This window comes from Neopsephotus bourkii, unplaced genomic scaffold (genome assembly GCF_033783945.1).
Source record: "Neopsephotus bourkii isolate Nb327-2 ecotype Australia unplaced genomic scaffold, CSIRO-AGI_Nbou_v1 NB_1825, whole genome shotgun sequence".
Lineage (NCBI taxonomy): Eukaryota > Metazoa > Chordata > Aves > Psittaciformes > Psittacidae > Neopsephotus > Neopsephotus bourkii.
Genome location: NW_026902298.1, coordinates 8,935,173 through 8,951,304, shown reverse-complemented (window position 1 = coordinate 8,951,304; position 16,132 = coordinate 8,935,173). Strand labels below are relative to the sequence as shown.

The following is a 16,132-nucleotide window of genomic DNA, read 5'->3' as shown; positions in this document are numbered from 1 at the left end:
ACACAAGCTAAACCAGTACCAGGGGATGGCTTACTGCCCGTTCCACCACCTCCAGCTCTCAGGCCTGATGTTTTCCCAGCAACAGCGATGACTGGTATATGGAACACAAAATCCAGGACATGCGTCTGAGGAGAGGCAGACAGAGGCCGGCTTTGTTAGAGACAGCAGAGGAGTCCCATCACAGCTCACAGATTAGCTTATTTTTGTCACAGCCACCCTCCTGCAGAAGGTGACTGCAGTGAAGGACAGGCGATATGAGGAGAGCCAAACACATCTGCCTCCCACCAGCCAGCAGCACAGGAGCAGGAACACTCGTGCAGGGTTTTATGATCACAGCAGTCAAGGGACAGAGAGGGCAAGTTAATTGATAATCACAATCCTGCTCTCTTGAATTGCATTCTCTTGGAGTCTGCATCCAGCTCTAGGGCAACAACAAAAGAGAGATGTGGAGCTGTTGGAGCAGGTCCAGAGGAGGCCATGGAGATGCTGCAAGGGCTGGAGCAGCTCTGCTCTGGAGCCAGGCTGAGAGAGCTGGGCTGGGTCAGCCTGAAGAAGAGAAGGCTCCTGAAGGGGAGACCTTAGAGCAGCTCCAGTGCCTGAAGGGGCTGCAGGAAACCTGCAGAGGGGCTTGGGACAAGGGCCTGTAGAGACAGGACAAGGGGAATGGCTTTAAACTGGAAAAAGGCAGATTTATATGAGACATTAGGCAGAAGCTCTTCCCTGTGAGGGTGCTGAGGCGCTGGCACAGGGTGCCCAGGGAAGCTGTGGCTGCCCCATCCCTGGCAGTGTTCAAGGCCAGGTTGGACAGGGCTTGGAGCAAGCTGCTCTAGTGGAAGGTGTCCCTGCTCATGGCAGGGGTTGGAACTGGATGAGATTTAAGGTCCCTTCCACCCCAAACCAGTCTGGGATCTTACGGATTAGATCCTGCACTTCCTCCACCCAGCCAGCACTGCATACTTGGTGCTTGCTGAAGTTTATGACTCTTGGCTCAGGCCAGCACTGTACATGCCTGTGCCATGCAGCTCTGCTGGTAAGAGCTCAGCCTTCCTCCGCAGCACCACCCTCGCTCTTGCAGTGCAGGTTTCTTCCTGACGAGTCCTGGCAGCTGAAGCACCTCAGCTGCCAACTTATTGTACAGCACGAATAAGGGGCTCATTTATGAGAGCGGTGAAAGCGCAGCAGACAAGCAGGAACAGCCTCAGCACAAACCACAGGAGCTTAGTGTGGAAATCACCGTCTTGGGACATCCACGGCCAAGTGCAAAGTTCCCACAAACCCTCAAGGGGAGCACAAGAGCAATGAGCTCTGAAGGTCAGCCCCGGTGCTTCAAGTAAAAGAGGGTTCACATCTGAATGCATCTACATAGCCTGGAAGATGCTGTCTTCTGTCCCCCAGGCCCTCTTCCATAAGGAAAGGAAATGGGTTACAAAGAAGCTGCGGGTTGTTCCTATGTACTTTGGCCAGTTGCTCCCTACCATCAGCCCCCAAGCTCTAACTCCAGGGCATGTGAAACAAAGGCGGACCCTACAGAGGTGCTTGTACTAGCGTTACCAAGCTAGGAAGAGGTCAAACCAGCACCAGAACTGTGTTTTTCCAGTTCTCTTTGCCCCCACAAACACCTTGAATGCCCTCTATGGCTGCATACCAGCTCATTTCTGCTGTTCCTCTTGCTGAAGGGGAAACTTCCACCTGGACAGCTACAAAGAATTGCAAACTAAGGTTCTGCACACTAATTTGCACGAGGTTAAGGCCATTCTGAAGGTTAGTGCAGTTATGTCCTGGGTTTGGCTGGGATAGAGTTAGTTTTCTTCCTACCACAACAGGTTACTTTTTGCAGTATTATCCCAATCCAAAAACCAGAACCAGATCAGCCATAGCTGATCTGAGCTTAGAGACCCACAGAAGCCAGCTGGGGATCAGAAATTGCTCACTTGATGTTTACTTCTCCTTCCAGCTCCAAGCCATACACCTGAAGGGTAGGGACAGCCTAGAAAGACGTGATCTTTAATGTCAGGGGGGGAAACAGATCTTCTTTTGTTGGGTTCTAAGCCCTTGCACCACAAAGCCCAGCTACTGGGAATGCTTCTCTACCCATGCACATGAAGAACAAGCACTTGGCAATCAGAGTGATGAGACAGGACAGCTTCACACAACAGTACTAGTTAATGAACGACCAGAGAGTTACTGAGTCCCCTGTTAACAGCACAGCTCTCAGGGCAGAGATTACAGGTTACAGCCACATTAACATACAAAGACTACCCTAAGGAGTTCATCCTGTTGACATTAATACTCAAAGGCATTGGACTCTCAGTACACCTGGGAAGTACATCTTGTCTCTGGTAAGTAAATAATCACAGAGCTAATGAAAGACTCAGGTTTGAATTCACTGAACTTTCCGTTAAGCTCCACTGAGATAATACCAGTGGTGTAATGACCTTGAAAAGACAAACAAGATCATGTTTGTTGTGGGGATTTTCCGAACAGCATCTCTTCAAAAGTTACAATGGAGGCATTGAGGGGGAAGCTGGATCCTAAATAGTAAGGCTGCTGGTTAGGGTTACCCTCTGAAACAGGCCACACTTGCAGATGCAGTGATTTCTTATATATATTTATGTATATACATGTGTGTGTGCATGTCACTGATTCAGATACAGTTTCCTTTTGAACGGACGTGTCAGAGCAAGGTAGAAAATTATTTGTGGGTAATACAAACTCTGGAAACAGAGGAAAGAAAAGAAGGTGCTCAGAACAGACTATCTCTTATTCCATCTACTCTAGAGATAGTTGCTTCTTATCTTAAGTAGACGCAATTGCCTTCAAGCTAAAGGAGATGGTTTGATTGCTAAGTGCAGAGATAGCAGTACAGCTACATCAGCTTGCAAACCACAGCACAGTACTTGTCAACAAACCTTGATGTGCCATGGAGTACAGCTATAGTGACAGCCCAACATTAGCATCTACAAGATGCAAGCTCAAGAATGCACATTTGCTATCTTTAGAGTAAGGGGAGCAGACTTGCAGCAAGGCATCATTTGGCAGCAAGTACTGCAGAAACACCATGGGAAAGACTAAGATTTCTCAAGGAACTAAATAAACTTCTGATAAAACAACTCACAATGCAAAGGTAGGTTTATTCCTGGTGCACCTGGTAAGATATGAAGCTTTTCCATTTGACTCCTGCTTTTAATATACTGTTGTGTGAAGAACCTGAAAGCAACAGTGTCATTTGGTGAGACACTAGATTAGAAAACACCCATAGGACTGTCTACAATGGAAAAGGGGTTTCAGCATGTTTTACCACAGCAACCACATGTTGTCCAATTGGAAATACACCTCAGATGTGTATTTCTGACGCTCGAGGGGAAGTGATTAGGTATTTATAAACCACTATCCTACTGTTGAAAAGAAACCAACTCACTGTTCAGCATCAAACTGCAGCATGGCTTTTGGAAGGGCCTGTTGCCATCTCTATATTTGCAATCAGAAGAACATCTGGACTTCACACTTCAGTTTGGAAGCCAACATTTAAGTAGGTCTTCAGTCCTTACCACTGGCAAACTGAGAAAGTTCTTGGCTGCCTTCAGCCTGTACACTCATACTTGCACAGCACGACAGCATTGCAGGACAGTATTTCTCCCATTTAAGCAATTCTTTCCATGCAGCAAGACCAGAGATACAGCTCTGCCAACAGAAAACCTGGAGGAAAAAAACCCCACAAGCACCCCACAACCTATCCCAGAGCCATTTGCGTCTCCTCTCCCCCTAAAGAAAAACAAACCCACAAAACACAACTTACCAGAAATAGCAGACAGAAGAAAGAGCCAAAAGTACAGCTTAGTGGACTTTCTGTCTTTTGGATTACCACGTACTACTAGAATGTTACTTGTGCAGGTAGGGACCAGAAGGAAATCTCCACAGTGCCCAAAACCAGCACCCAGCTCAGTAAAAATGCATAGTTTTCACAAAACTGGTTGGGCAACTCTTGTCACTTGACTACACTGGCTCTCTAATGGCTCCAAAAATGAGACTGGTTCAGCTTTGTTTTCTGCTCTTGGAGCTGTTGGGCTGTAAACATAACCTCTGAGATGGATTCCTCCCTGCCTGTGTGTCAAAGGCAGTCCCTAGCCCCTCCCCATGGAGGAGCAAAGGCCATGAGTCAGGACCTGCACCTCAAACTGCAGCAGGGTGGCCAGCAGAGACTAGAAGCACCCTCCTTGCACTCATGCACAGGCTGGGCAGAGAAGAGATTCAAAGCAGCCCAAGGAGAAGGACTTGGGGGTGCTGGTTGATGAGAAAATGAACATGAGCCAGCTTCAGTGTGCGCTCACAGCCCAGAAAACCAACCGTATCCTGGGCTGCATCAAAAGGAGTGTGACCAGCAGGTCCAAGGAGGTGATCCTGCCCCTTTATTCTGCTCTCGTGAGACCTCACTTGGAGTATTGTGTACAGTTCTGGTGTCCTCAACATAAAAAGGACATGGATCTGTTGGAACAAGTCCAGAGAAGGCCACGAGAATGATCAGGGGACTGGAGCACCTCCTGTATGAAGATAGGCTGAGAAAGTTGGGGCTGTTCAGCCTGGAGAAGAGAAGGCTGCGTGGAGACCTCACAGCAGCCTTCCAGTATCTGAAGGGGGCCCATAGGGATGCTGGGGAGGGACTCTTCATTAGGGACTGTAGTGATAGGACAAGGGGTAATGGGTTAAAACTTAAACAGGGGAAGTTTACATTGGATATAAGGAGGAAATTCTTTCCTGTGAGGGTGGTGAGGCACTGGAATGGGTTGCCCAGGGAGGTTGTGAATGCTCCATCCCTGGCAGTGTTCAAGGCCAGGTTGGATGAGGCCTTGGGTGATATGGTTTAGAGCGAGGTGTCCCTGCCCATGGCAGGGGGGTTGGAACTTGATGATCTTAAGGTCCTTTCCAACCCTAACTGTTCTATGATTCTATGTAGGCTTCTCTGTAGTGGACAGAGGATGCTACTAAGCCTTTGCCACTGGTATTAGACTCATCACAGTATAAGTACATGCATAGGATGGGCTCCCAAGCCTTTCATGCAAGTAATGCCTTGGAGGTCAACAAATCTGCTCCAAGCAGTTGTGCAATAACCCTCCCAATGCCACTTGGCTTGGAGATACCTTCCAGAGACCCAGCAGCCTTACCCCCCTGCCAAAGCACCCAAAGGTTTTCACAATCCAGGCAGGAAGCAAGCCTTAATACAAGGGGTTTTCCATCTTATGAGACAGCACCAGAGACTGCAAGATTGAGGGAGAAACGAGGCAGTATTAACTGACTTTCATCTTTTCCATCTCCTCCTCCCACAAGATAATAGGGGTCAAGGTCAAGGAATTGCACCTGCAACATTCCCTTTCAAAACAAACTGGTTTTCAGTTCCTTTCATTTTCTCGGATGCTAGGGCACATAACCAGTGGGCGTTCAGATTCATTACGCCCATGCCAAATGTGTTTCTGAAAGTCACAGCATCTGCCTCAACTGGGAAATGACGTCTCCTATTCTTTTTTGATTCTTTCCAGGAATTAGCAGCCTTCTCCAGAGATAGGTAGATGGGGTCCAGCAGAGCACAGGCACCAGCAAACAGCAAGGGAAAGAAGCCAAACTCAGCTAGGCTTTAGCCACCACCATTCCCAGCAATAGCAGGATCTCCGGTAGTTCACTCCATAGCTGAAGCCAGACACTGCTAGAAGCCAAGTGCTAGAGATCCCTTTACCCAGAAGAGCATCAGAGGACGCGCATTCCCTCATGCTTCCCAGAAGCCTTTGGAAGCAGACACCAAGCCAAGTGCTCACCAGAGCACTGGAGTCCCACGATGCTGGGTACCAGCCCACTGCAGAATGGAAGTGTCTTCTGGCAGCAGGATTCCCTCCAAGGCCTGTTCCCCCTAGGGACCATCAACAGCATTTTAAGTGGCAGAAAGGAAGAAAAGCAACAGGCAAATCAACAAACCAAACAACCCCCAACTCACACCACAAAGCAGACACCTCTGTCTTGTAACTCCAAATGGTAGTGAAGATGTAGAATTAAGTCTGCTTTCTCAAACAAGAGAAGAGACAGGCCATTAGTCTACTTTAATCATGCTTTGTATCAGTTCCTTTGCTGATAACAAGGCACTGATCTCAAGAAGCAGAGGCTTTGACCCTTTAGCCCCACAGATCAAGCAGAACTGGAATACTACTGCAGATCCAGCATGACTGGGAAGTCACAGAAGTCCTTCTGGCACAGAATAATGCCTCAGCCCATAAAGGGATGCACCTTTTGGCCTGCTCACAAAAACAGCCCCTTTACTATTTATGATCCCAGGAGTCTTGTTTTTGCCAAATACAGCATTTGCTTATTGCAGCCCCATCACCGTTTACCAGCTGTCTGTATTCCTGTGGCTACTGAACCACTGCTGTTCCCCTGCTAGTATGCTGGCACTGTTACATGGGATTCTGGAGCAGAAGACCACAGATCAGCAGCTGTAATAATCACAGAATTGTTAGGGTTGGAAGGCACCTCTCCTCAACAGGGTCTGCCCTACCATAACCATGGGCTCTTCATTCTACAATCTGCCAGTACCCAGAGTCAGAAGTACAGGATTCCTGCAAGATCCTCACACAAAGCATCTCACAGCCTCCCTCAGACACAAATATCACAGAAGACAAGGAAAGCAACTCAGCAAACCCATTTGCTACAAGTAGATGGAGATGGCTAAGCCAGGGGTCTCCAAACCCAATGGACTCCATGGTAAGGAGCCATTCACACACCAGCAGTGCCACGGCCACAGAAAGGTTACTGCCGGACCTAACCTCTGCCCTAGGAGAAGCTTTACTTCCCATCAGAGCACCCCAGGGTCCCACTGGAGCCTGGTCTGCTCACTGGCATGATGAGCACTGTCACAGTCTGAGGATGAGCATTTCACAACATCCTGAGTTTCACACAACAGTTACCACTTGACTCTACCAGTGGGCATGAATGAAAAGGGAAAGCCAGAGCTATAAAAAGCTTCAGAGGAAGGGACTCTTTCTCAAGCAGCCTCTCTTTCCAAAATGATGACTTAGAGAGTCAGAAGGGGAAGAAATGCCCTTAAGTACAAGAGTTTAGAGCACAGATATTTTGAGTCATTCCTTTCTACTAAAAACCACCCACCTGCAACCACATTTTCCCCCTCCAGTAGCACAGAATCACATATTGGTTTGGTTTGGAAAGGACCACAAGCTCATCTGATTCCAACACCGTGGGCAGGGACACCTTCCACTAGACCAGGCTGCTGACTGGAAGGAACTGGCCATAACAGCCAAATCCCTTGCTGGCCTGAACACCATGAGGATGCAACTCAGAAGCAATTCCATGTTTTCCTCTGGAATAGTCAATCCCAGGCACGGCTGCTGTACAGTCTAAGAGATGTATGACAGCACTGTCTAGCACCTTTTCTTTCCACCTTCACTGAGCAGTCTCCTTACTCCAGGCTCTTCCTACAGGAGGAAGAAAATAAAACTGCATTGTACAGCATTAAAGGGCAGTACTGTGAGGAGCAGGAACAACACAGCACAAGCTGCTACAGAAGCTGCAGCAAAGCCACTTCATTCCCGGCTTCATTCCCATTCACAATCTCAGCAGATAAAGCTGGAAAACAAAAGGTCCCTCTAGAAAACGCTTATCCAGCTGGAAGAGATGCCCCAAACCTTCTGGTTTCCTTGCTATGAAGAGGAGGAGGCCAAGGCAGACTGCTACTTGCCACATTATCAGTGCAGGTAATCCCAGTAGTTTTAATTGAAGCAATGGGATTAGTCACTTATAGACCTGCCATCTGCAGTTAAGATCTCCCCCCCTCCACCAACCACCATCCAAAAAAAGAGGAAAACAATCAATCCATCCTTCCAAGTACCACATGCAGAGGGCATGGACAGGGCTGCTTCAAGCCAAGAGGAGCAGACATATGGGATCCATTCCCCAGGAATCTGGCATTAAAATAGACAGCAAGACTTTGAAAAGCTGGGTCTGTTTTGGGAACAGGAGAGGTCTCCTTGGAGCCTAGAGACTTACGCAGTGGTCTGGAGGATGGGCTCTGCTGAACATGGACCAAACAGGCTGGGTGGCCTCTCGTACCTTCTTGAAAGGATCTCCTTTCCTAAGCTTAGAGCATGAATATTCCAGGGGACTGCTTGATGGAGAGATGTTAGAAGAATGAGATGGAAATGGAGTAGTTCAGAGGTATTTGTTTTAATAAGAAAGAACTTTTAGCCAGAGTAACTGATTTACAAAGATAGGCCTCAATGCAGAGATAAATGCTGCCATTTCAGAGAGGAAACAGAGCAGGGCTGTATCACCTTTAATCAGTAAATCCCGATTCAAGCTTACTTAATAGGGCTGCAGACACATCTTTTTCCTTTCTCTGTCCCACCACATTGTGCTCTTTCCCTCACAGCCCACTCTCAAGAGACTTCTACATCACGACAGTTCTACAAGTTTTAATGAAGCCATATTTACTAATGACATCAAATTACATCAAGGGCTCTCATGCATCCTACCTCAGCAGGTTATGGCTGAGACACGAGGGTTCCTTTGCCCTTAAGGATATGTGCCCACCCCTTGTGCAGCAGCTTTGAAAGCCAGCTCTGCAAAGCCTCATTGCCTGCTCCTCCTCTGATGGATGGATGCTGTGTAGACAGCCACACACTGCAGGGCTCATGAGACCCTGGGCACAGGAGTAGCCATCAGCCAGCACTGCAGTAACACAACTGCTGACCTGGCTCAGCTCACACTGCCACACAGACTGTTCCTCCTGACAGCAAACACCCCATGGAGAAAGCTGCCTCTCTTTTGAGCAAACAAGGAGCAACTGTTTAGGTTCCCATGGGACAACACCGGGTGCATGACCATCCACTTGTATACACGCTGGTAGGTCTTGCTTGTAGCTGACAGCTGGGCTAGGAAGAGGTTTCCCATCTGCCTGAAGCTATGCAAAGCAGGAACTTACTGCTTTACCACCGCCACAGCAGCCTCTGAAGCTGTAGCATGATGGATTGGAAATGAATGCAGACACCCAGGCTCTGAGACCACCAGCAGGACTGCAGCATCAAAGCAAAGGAGCCTCTGAGGTCTTGGCCATTAAAGCAGCTTGCTGTTCCTCAAAATAGCCCTCCCTTGAAATAGCCTTTTCTGCTGAGGTTGCAGGCAGTTCGATGCAGCTTTTGACATGAATTCCCACTTGGTTTCAACAGCAGCATTTTGGCCACCTCGGGTTTGTTCCAGGAAGCCACAAGTCACAACGCCACCCCCAGGGAGCAGGGGCGAGAGGAAACTCTGACTCCCCTCACATCAGGCACTGGTATCACCTCCCACCCCTTGGGAGCAGACACAACCACCCCTATTTTAGCTGCTCTCAGGCAATGTGTTATCAGCTTTGGTGCAAGGGAGCAGCCATCTCCTATGGAAAGTCCCATAGAGGCGATGGGGCTTGCAAGCAGGATGCTTGGGGTTTCCTACCTCACCACCAGCCTCTAAGGTCCTCTGTTATACCTGCAGCCTCCCCTTCCACTCCTGTCCCAAGGGAAGTGCAACAAACCCTTTGGGAGCAGCCCCCTGTGTGCCTTTACCTTATCTCACACACAGCAGTGGTCCAGCACTGTCCTGCACAGCAGCTGTGGAGCAGAAGTCTTCTCTAATTAAAAGAGCTTCCTTTGGGAATAGGCAGATTTACTGCACGGCTCAGAGGGCTCTTTAGTTATTCCATGTGTAGTGTCTCTGCAAGCCTGCATTAGAAAGGGACCTGAATGCAAAGAAGAGCCCAGCAGCTTCTTAGACCATTGGGAAAGCATATTCAATCCAGGCAGCTGGGTTTTGTCTGGGTGGATTTCATTCCCCCCACCCTCCAAGAGACTTCAGAGATGAGCATAAATAGAACTGCTGCCTGCCTTTTAAGCTCCAGTTTCTTCAAGCATACAGATGATGCAAAATAGTTCTCAATCTCTGCTGGGGCAATGCAAAACTTGAGGCAACAGCAGAGGGGAAACAGCCCTGATAATCAGCAGTGTCTTCAGTCCAAGCCAAGCACAGCACTCTGGATCAACACTTCTGTATTACTAGGGAGCCCGGCTCTGTGATCACAAGACACAGAAGAGGGGGAGCAAGGGGAAAGGAGACAGAGTTTACTCAGTAAAGCACACTGGGAAGTTGAGGACGTTCCAGCGAAGCCACTCAAAACTGACTCATCACCAGCAGCTTCAGTCCAGGCTGACACACATATAAACGCATGACCAGCTTCACAGGATGCTCTGATTGCACCACACCACCAGCATGAAACAAGCTCCAGAACCAATGCATGATTATAACTGAGAGGTGGTGTTCTATCATCACAGCAGACAGAATGGCAGAGTACTCTACAATTTGATTACAAGCAGAAAGGAGAGAAGAGCAGTCCACATGGTGCCTTTCAAAAGCAGGCACTTTAGCTCTGGGGTCCAAAGTCCAAAAAATCACTTGATCCTGACACTGCTGAATACAGAACCTCTCCTCAATTTCTGTCCACATATATTCCAAGTTAAAGAAGCCATTTGCAGGACCAAGGAGAAAATGGGAACAAAAATCTAGTAGAAAGCGAGTAAGAAATTCCCAACATAGATATTTTAGCATCTAAGACTCGAGTACCTAGAAAGTGAAATACCGTGGAATGCAGAGAAACCTCCCTGGAAAGGTCTAACCAGAGCACTGAGCCATTCTGTGCAGTTCCTCTACTTGGACTCCACAACTGATTCCCAACCAAGCTGCTAATCATCTACCACAGGAGACATGCCAGCTCCAGGCTTTGCATATTCTCGTATTAGAGGATGATGGCAACAGCCCTTGCAGTCCTAGCCAAGTGGTAGGATGCCACTTCCACATATGCTCAACATGCTGCTCCCTGCACCACTCAGCGCAGGTGATGATCCTGATGCAGAAAACACCTAGAGGAACCTCACCGGAACCGGGGCCATGGCAGCCCAAGCACAAGCAAGGTCCTGGAGTGGGTTGCTTTTCAAACCCAACAGACAGCAGGAGATGAGGGCATACAGCTTCCATGTGGCCCTTCGACCCCATAACAGTGAGGGCACACAAACTTCATGGATCACAGAGGCAGTGGCCAAAAGAAGCTGCTGGTGGAGGACAAAGGCACATCCAGTGACTGTAAGTGCTTCTCCAGGGCAGCTCAGGGAAATGGTCTCCTTTGTTCCCAGCAGGTAAAGCTACTTTACAGCAAATTTGGGCCCTGCTATGCAAATCCCTGTAAGCTAGGCCCTCTCCCTCCTCTTTCCCCACCTGGCATGGATGGGAGCAGCAGCAGAAATGACCAAGTCCCTGACTCCAGTGATGGGCAGCTCAGCTTGGCTCAAGGTCCACAGTTGCAGCTCCGATGGCTCATCCCTTCCCTTGCTGGCATACAAGAGGTCTCCCTGAAGCAGAATTAGTGTTGCCTATAAGGGGAACTCTCCATTATATAATTTCACATCTCCAGGCTACTGGATATCTTAACGTGGATAACTTGCCCCAGATCAGCATCTCCCAAGTACACATGGCCTGGGATTATCATCATACTGGAAGAGATCAGTGATGTGCTTACAGCCCAGCAGCAATTTTGCAGTAAAAGGTAAAGTGTTTTTGTGATGAACCTATTTGCTCACACTGTGCTGCAGAGAAACTAAAGCTGCAGCCCAGAAGCATCCTCTGCTCCTGGTGGCAGAGGAGAGACAGATGTTCCCGGCTCCTGAGCTCCTGCCTCAGCAGCAAGCCTTGGAAATTAAGCACACACACCACACTTTGATTTAACTTGCTTTTAATGGTGATGTCCCAGTTCTAAAGCTCCATCAAGGAGATAAAAGAACTAGAGCAGTCAGCCAGACAGCCCATGTATGTGCCTCTTCCCGCAGGAGAAAGCCCAGTCTCCTTCCCTTTCTCCTCTATATACTGAATGAGCTCTGAATCACCCAGCCTCCCTTGCCCTACTGTGTCCAAGAGGACACAGGCTTGGGCACTGAGCTGGCAGTGTCTGCTCCCTGTCTCCATCCCAACAGGCTCCTGTTTTATTCCCTTTTTCTGCTGTCACCTACCAGGCGGTTCCTTTCAGAGCTGCCCACAGTAATGCCTCATCTTTCTTCCAGAAAATCAGCTCGCTCTGATCTGTCAGAGCAGGCAAGCAGTGATTTAAGCACTCTCCAGCGTGCAGCTCCCTGTGCTTCACTTATTACCCTGTCTAGGTTCAAGTCAGCCATTAACTGCTTCAGTGTCTCCAATCCCTGATGAACCAGAGAGCTTTCAGCAAACAGGCTCTGACCAACCATCGGAGAACTGGCTGCATCTCCTGTATTACTCCTTTCGCCATGCCAAGAGAGCCTGTGATTTTTAGGCTTTCCTCCATTTCATCCCTTAAAAGAATACAGATGAGTCAGGAAGAGACAGAAGGGGTTAGATAACCACTGCAGCTCACTACCTTCATGCACGTCATTAATCATTTGTCCATGGAAAGCTCCAATCCCACATTCTTCCCACAGAATCATCAGTACAAGAGCACAGTTTATTTCTTAGGCCACCAAATCCAACAACTGTGGGCAGGGGGCAAGGTTAATGGGCCCCAGCTCATCCTTTAGTGTACATAAGCACCCCAGATCCCAGGATGTCACGATCCATGTTCAGAAACAAAAGAAGACAGTGAAGGAAAAGAAGGGGATGCAGATGTCATGCTCCTATTTTAGAGAGGTTAAGTTAAAGCACTCTGGTCGAGAGCCAGAGTTCCTGGCAATAAGAAGTTAGTTTTGATGCACATAAGTTTTTCCAAAGAGGAAACTGAAGAAGTGAAGAACTGAGGCTCCGGTTATCCCTTGCTGAAGCATCGCTACCTCCTCCAGCTTTCCAAGCCACTCAACCTTGGCCTGAGTCCTCCCATTCACCAGTAAGCAGAAACAGAAAGGAAACCAGGAAGAAAGTGGCTGACACGCCACCCACACCATTAAAGTGAAGCAGTAATTACCACTTCAGATAGCATGGGGCATGGTCCACCTCCCAGCATCACCCTGGCTTTCCTGTAACAGATCCTATGCCTGGGGTTTTTGCAGCAGTGTCTTTCTGCCTCTGCTGTGTGCTTCCTGCTGTAACAGTGCCAGTGGGCACAGGGACCCACAGCCATGGTTTGGGGAAAGCACCTCAGGGTCTGTGGTTACCAGCAGTCTGCAAAACTCCCACCTGTATCTTCCTTATTTAAATATCTGCTGGATGAACATCTGCAGTCCTGGATGGTCCCCTGCTGCCTTACAGCTGTGACACAAGGACATGGAGATACAGGAGTGGGATAAAAACTTTCCTCAGCTACAGTCAGGTAAGGAATTTCATATGATCATACACACACACACTTCATGGATTTTGGAGCAGAGACTGTCTTGGGGGCAGGAAACCTCCATGCAGCTGTAGGAAGGCCTTGTTAGAGCACCTCCTGCACCAGCTTATGGTTGTAGGTCACACTACACCTGCCTGTCCCCCCAAGAACTAAAATAGAGACAATAACAGGAATGAAGAGAGTCCAGATGAGCTGCACCATTAAAGCTGCTAAATCCTCTTAAGGGAGGAGCTTCCATGCAGCAGGACAGAGATTGCCGGGGGGGGGAGAGCTTTCTCCAGGCACTGAGCTTGCACCTTGCTCTATTTCTGTCACAGGCAGGTAAGAAGCTGAGCGAACGCTGCAAGGCTTCACCCAGCCACCCCTGCCCTGCAGCACAGGGATACAGATGTTGCCCCAGCCATCCCCAGAGCCCTCAGCGAGGATGGAGAAACCCAGGCCAAGAGGGTTTCAAGCCCAGAGAGGCTCCACTGAGTAAAAGCTGTATCGGAAGCAAGATCCTTCTATGAAAGGAGTGTTAAATGAAGGGACATGCAGCGAGGAGAAGCTACTCACTTCCCTAAACCACTCCAAATCCACACATTGGCTTGCAGAGCAGTTGGCAAAGGTCCTCTTTACTCATGTGGCAGCCCAGTATGAGCAATGGATTCTTTCTCTTTCTCTTTAAAAAGCAGCACAACTGTATGTGTGGGAGTTCTTGCTGCAGCCAAAAGACCAGAAACAAGTGTGAATGTTAAAAACCACCCCACTGTACCAACCATAAAGAGGCCTGGCAATGGGACACTGGCAGGACTGCCACTACTCATCCAGCAACACTGCAGAAGAGGTCACTGACTGCACCAACAGTGCCCTTCTCCCCCATTAATACTTTCTTCCCACTTACTTCTTGTGAAGTATTTCGTAAGATCCAAGTAATGTGTCATATTTACAGCTTGTCATATGCTTGACGTCAGCACACCATCAAGACTGCTCCTCTCACTAGACTTTCAGAGCAATGGTGTACCTTGTGGCTCACCAAAAGGATCCTAGCCACATGCTTCTACTTACTGGTTATCATGCAGCGAGCAAGCTTCACAGCAGCAGGCTCACACGTAAGGCTTTGAAGAGGGTTTTTCTCAAGCCCAAGGTGCCTGAGAAAGTTAAAAATCATCTTCTGCGGAGAGGAAGTATCACTGATGTCAGATGCTGAGACCACACTCTCCAGCTGTGCATCCTCACTTGCGCAGAATCACACTGGTGAGGCTTCACTAGCACTGGGGATGGGTTATATCCCTGCAAGCCTCTATTGCCAGCAGCAGCACAAACCTCTCCAAGAGCTGCTCTTCTCCCCAGCCACCAGCTCCCACAGCACGGCAGCAGGACAGCCTGTCCCGCCCTTGCACAGCCAGTAAATTAGCCTCAAACTCTCATCTCATGCACAAGATGGAAATGCTAGAGCTGGTCCAAGACGTAGGAACACTTCATCCTCAACCAGCTTCACAGTTTACTGAAGCCAACATTTAGATTCCAGGATGGCTGCTCTTTTCCTCCCCCCTCTTTTTTTGTAGTGAGTGCTCAATTGCACATTAAAGCATACACAGCAGAGCTGTTATGCTCTGGGGCAGAAACAGCATGCCTGGGTTTTAACAAGCCGTTATCCCTGTACCAACAGATTCAGCAGCCACACTGCAAGGCAATCCACAGCCAGCACCTACCCAGCTGTTGAAATGGGAGCACTACTCTGAACTCTTCCCCAGCATCCTAAAAGGGAGGGAGAAAAAAAGCAGGGGTACAGAGCAGGATGGGCAAGTACCAGCTTTCTGCAGCTCTAACAAGGGTAAGACTGCTACAGAAACACCTAATAAACATCTCAGCATCAACGAAGGCAGAGTCCTGATAAAGGCAGCAGCACTGCCCGGTCTGAAGCACACTCAGCCTGCCAAAACCCTTTCACAGCGATACGGCACCCTGCCTGCGGGGCTCATCCTGCCCCAGGTGTGCTGCACCTGGCAGTGATTATTTCTCTCCTTTCAGGCCATACACCAGCTATACAAGAGGGTCAAATCTCAGCACCAGCTTCAGTCTGACCGGGCATACGTGTGAGCACCGGGGACATGGCCCCAGAGAGGCTGCCCGCTACCCTGGGAACAGCCACCCCCCGGGGGGAAAGGAAAGGGGAACGGAAAGAAGGGGAAAGCAGAGGAGAGGAGCCGGGGGTCTCCCCGGTGCTGCCCCAACCGCGGCAGAACGTCCCCGCTCCGCTGAAAGCCCCCGGGAAGACCCCGCGGCCCAGACCCTGACCGGCTGGGGCTCCAGCCCCCTGCACCGCACCGCCGAGCCCCCCCCATGCCGAGCGGAGCGAAGCCCCCAGGCCCAGCAGAAGGAGGTGAGGTGAGGCCAGGCCAAGCCAAGCCCGCCCCGCTCCCCCAGAGTGGGCAGCCGCAGCGCCTACCTGCTCAGCGGGCTCCGCACGGCTCAGCTCCCCGGTCCGTTCGCTGCCTCCCAGCCTCCCTCCGCCGATGTGGCCCCGGCTCTGCTCCCAGCCCCGCGGGGCGGAGCTGGCGGTTGCTCTAAGCCAGCCCTGGGGCGGGCCGCTGGCCCCGGCCCCGGCCCCTGCTGAGGTGGTTGCGGAGCGGCGGCGCCTCAGCCGCGGGCGAGCCGTGGCCGGGTGGGTTCTTGGCTGCGCTGCTGTCCGGAGCCTGCCGCTTCCCGCTTTAGGCCCCTTCATACTCGCTCCGTAAAGCGAATGATGCGGTTTACGCTCCCCGTCAGCGCTGGGCTCCTCACGGCCAC

General features: G+C 49.9%; 1 protein-coding gene across 3 annotated transcripts in view; it reads right to left on the bottom strand.

Annotated features, from left to right (window-relative positions):
* The window catches only part of CD82 (CD82 molecule), a 40,577-nt gene extending 24,737 nt beyond the window's left edge, over positions 1-15,840 (bottom strand). Inside the window, exon 1 of one of the 3 annotated variants that reach the window (XM_061343613.1) lies at positions 15,792-15,840. The gene's annotated coding sequence lies outside the window, so the exon portion shown is untranslated. Of the gene's footprint in view, positions 1-3,796; positions 3,904-9,593; positions 9,760-15,791 lie in introns of those variants that run through there. The other 2 variants (XM_061343612.1, XM_061343614.1) reach the window with 2 other exon arrangements.
* Between the last annotated feature and the right edge of the window lie 292 nt (positions 15,841-16,132).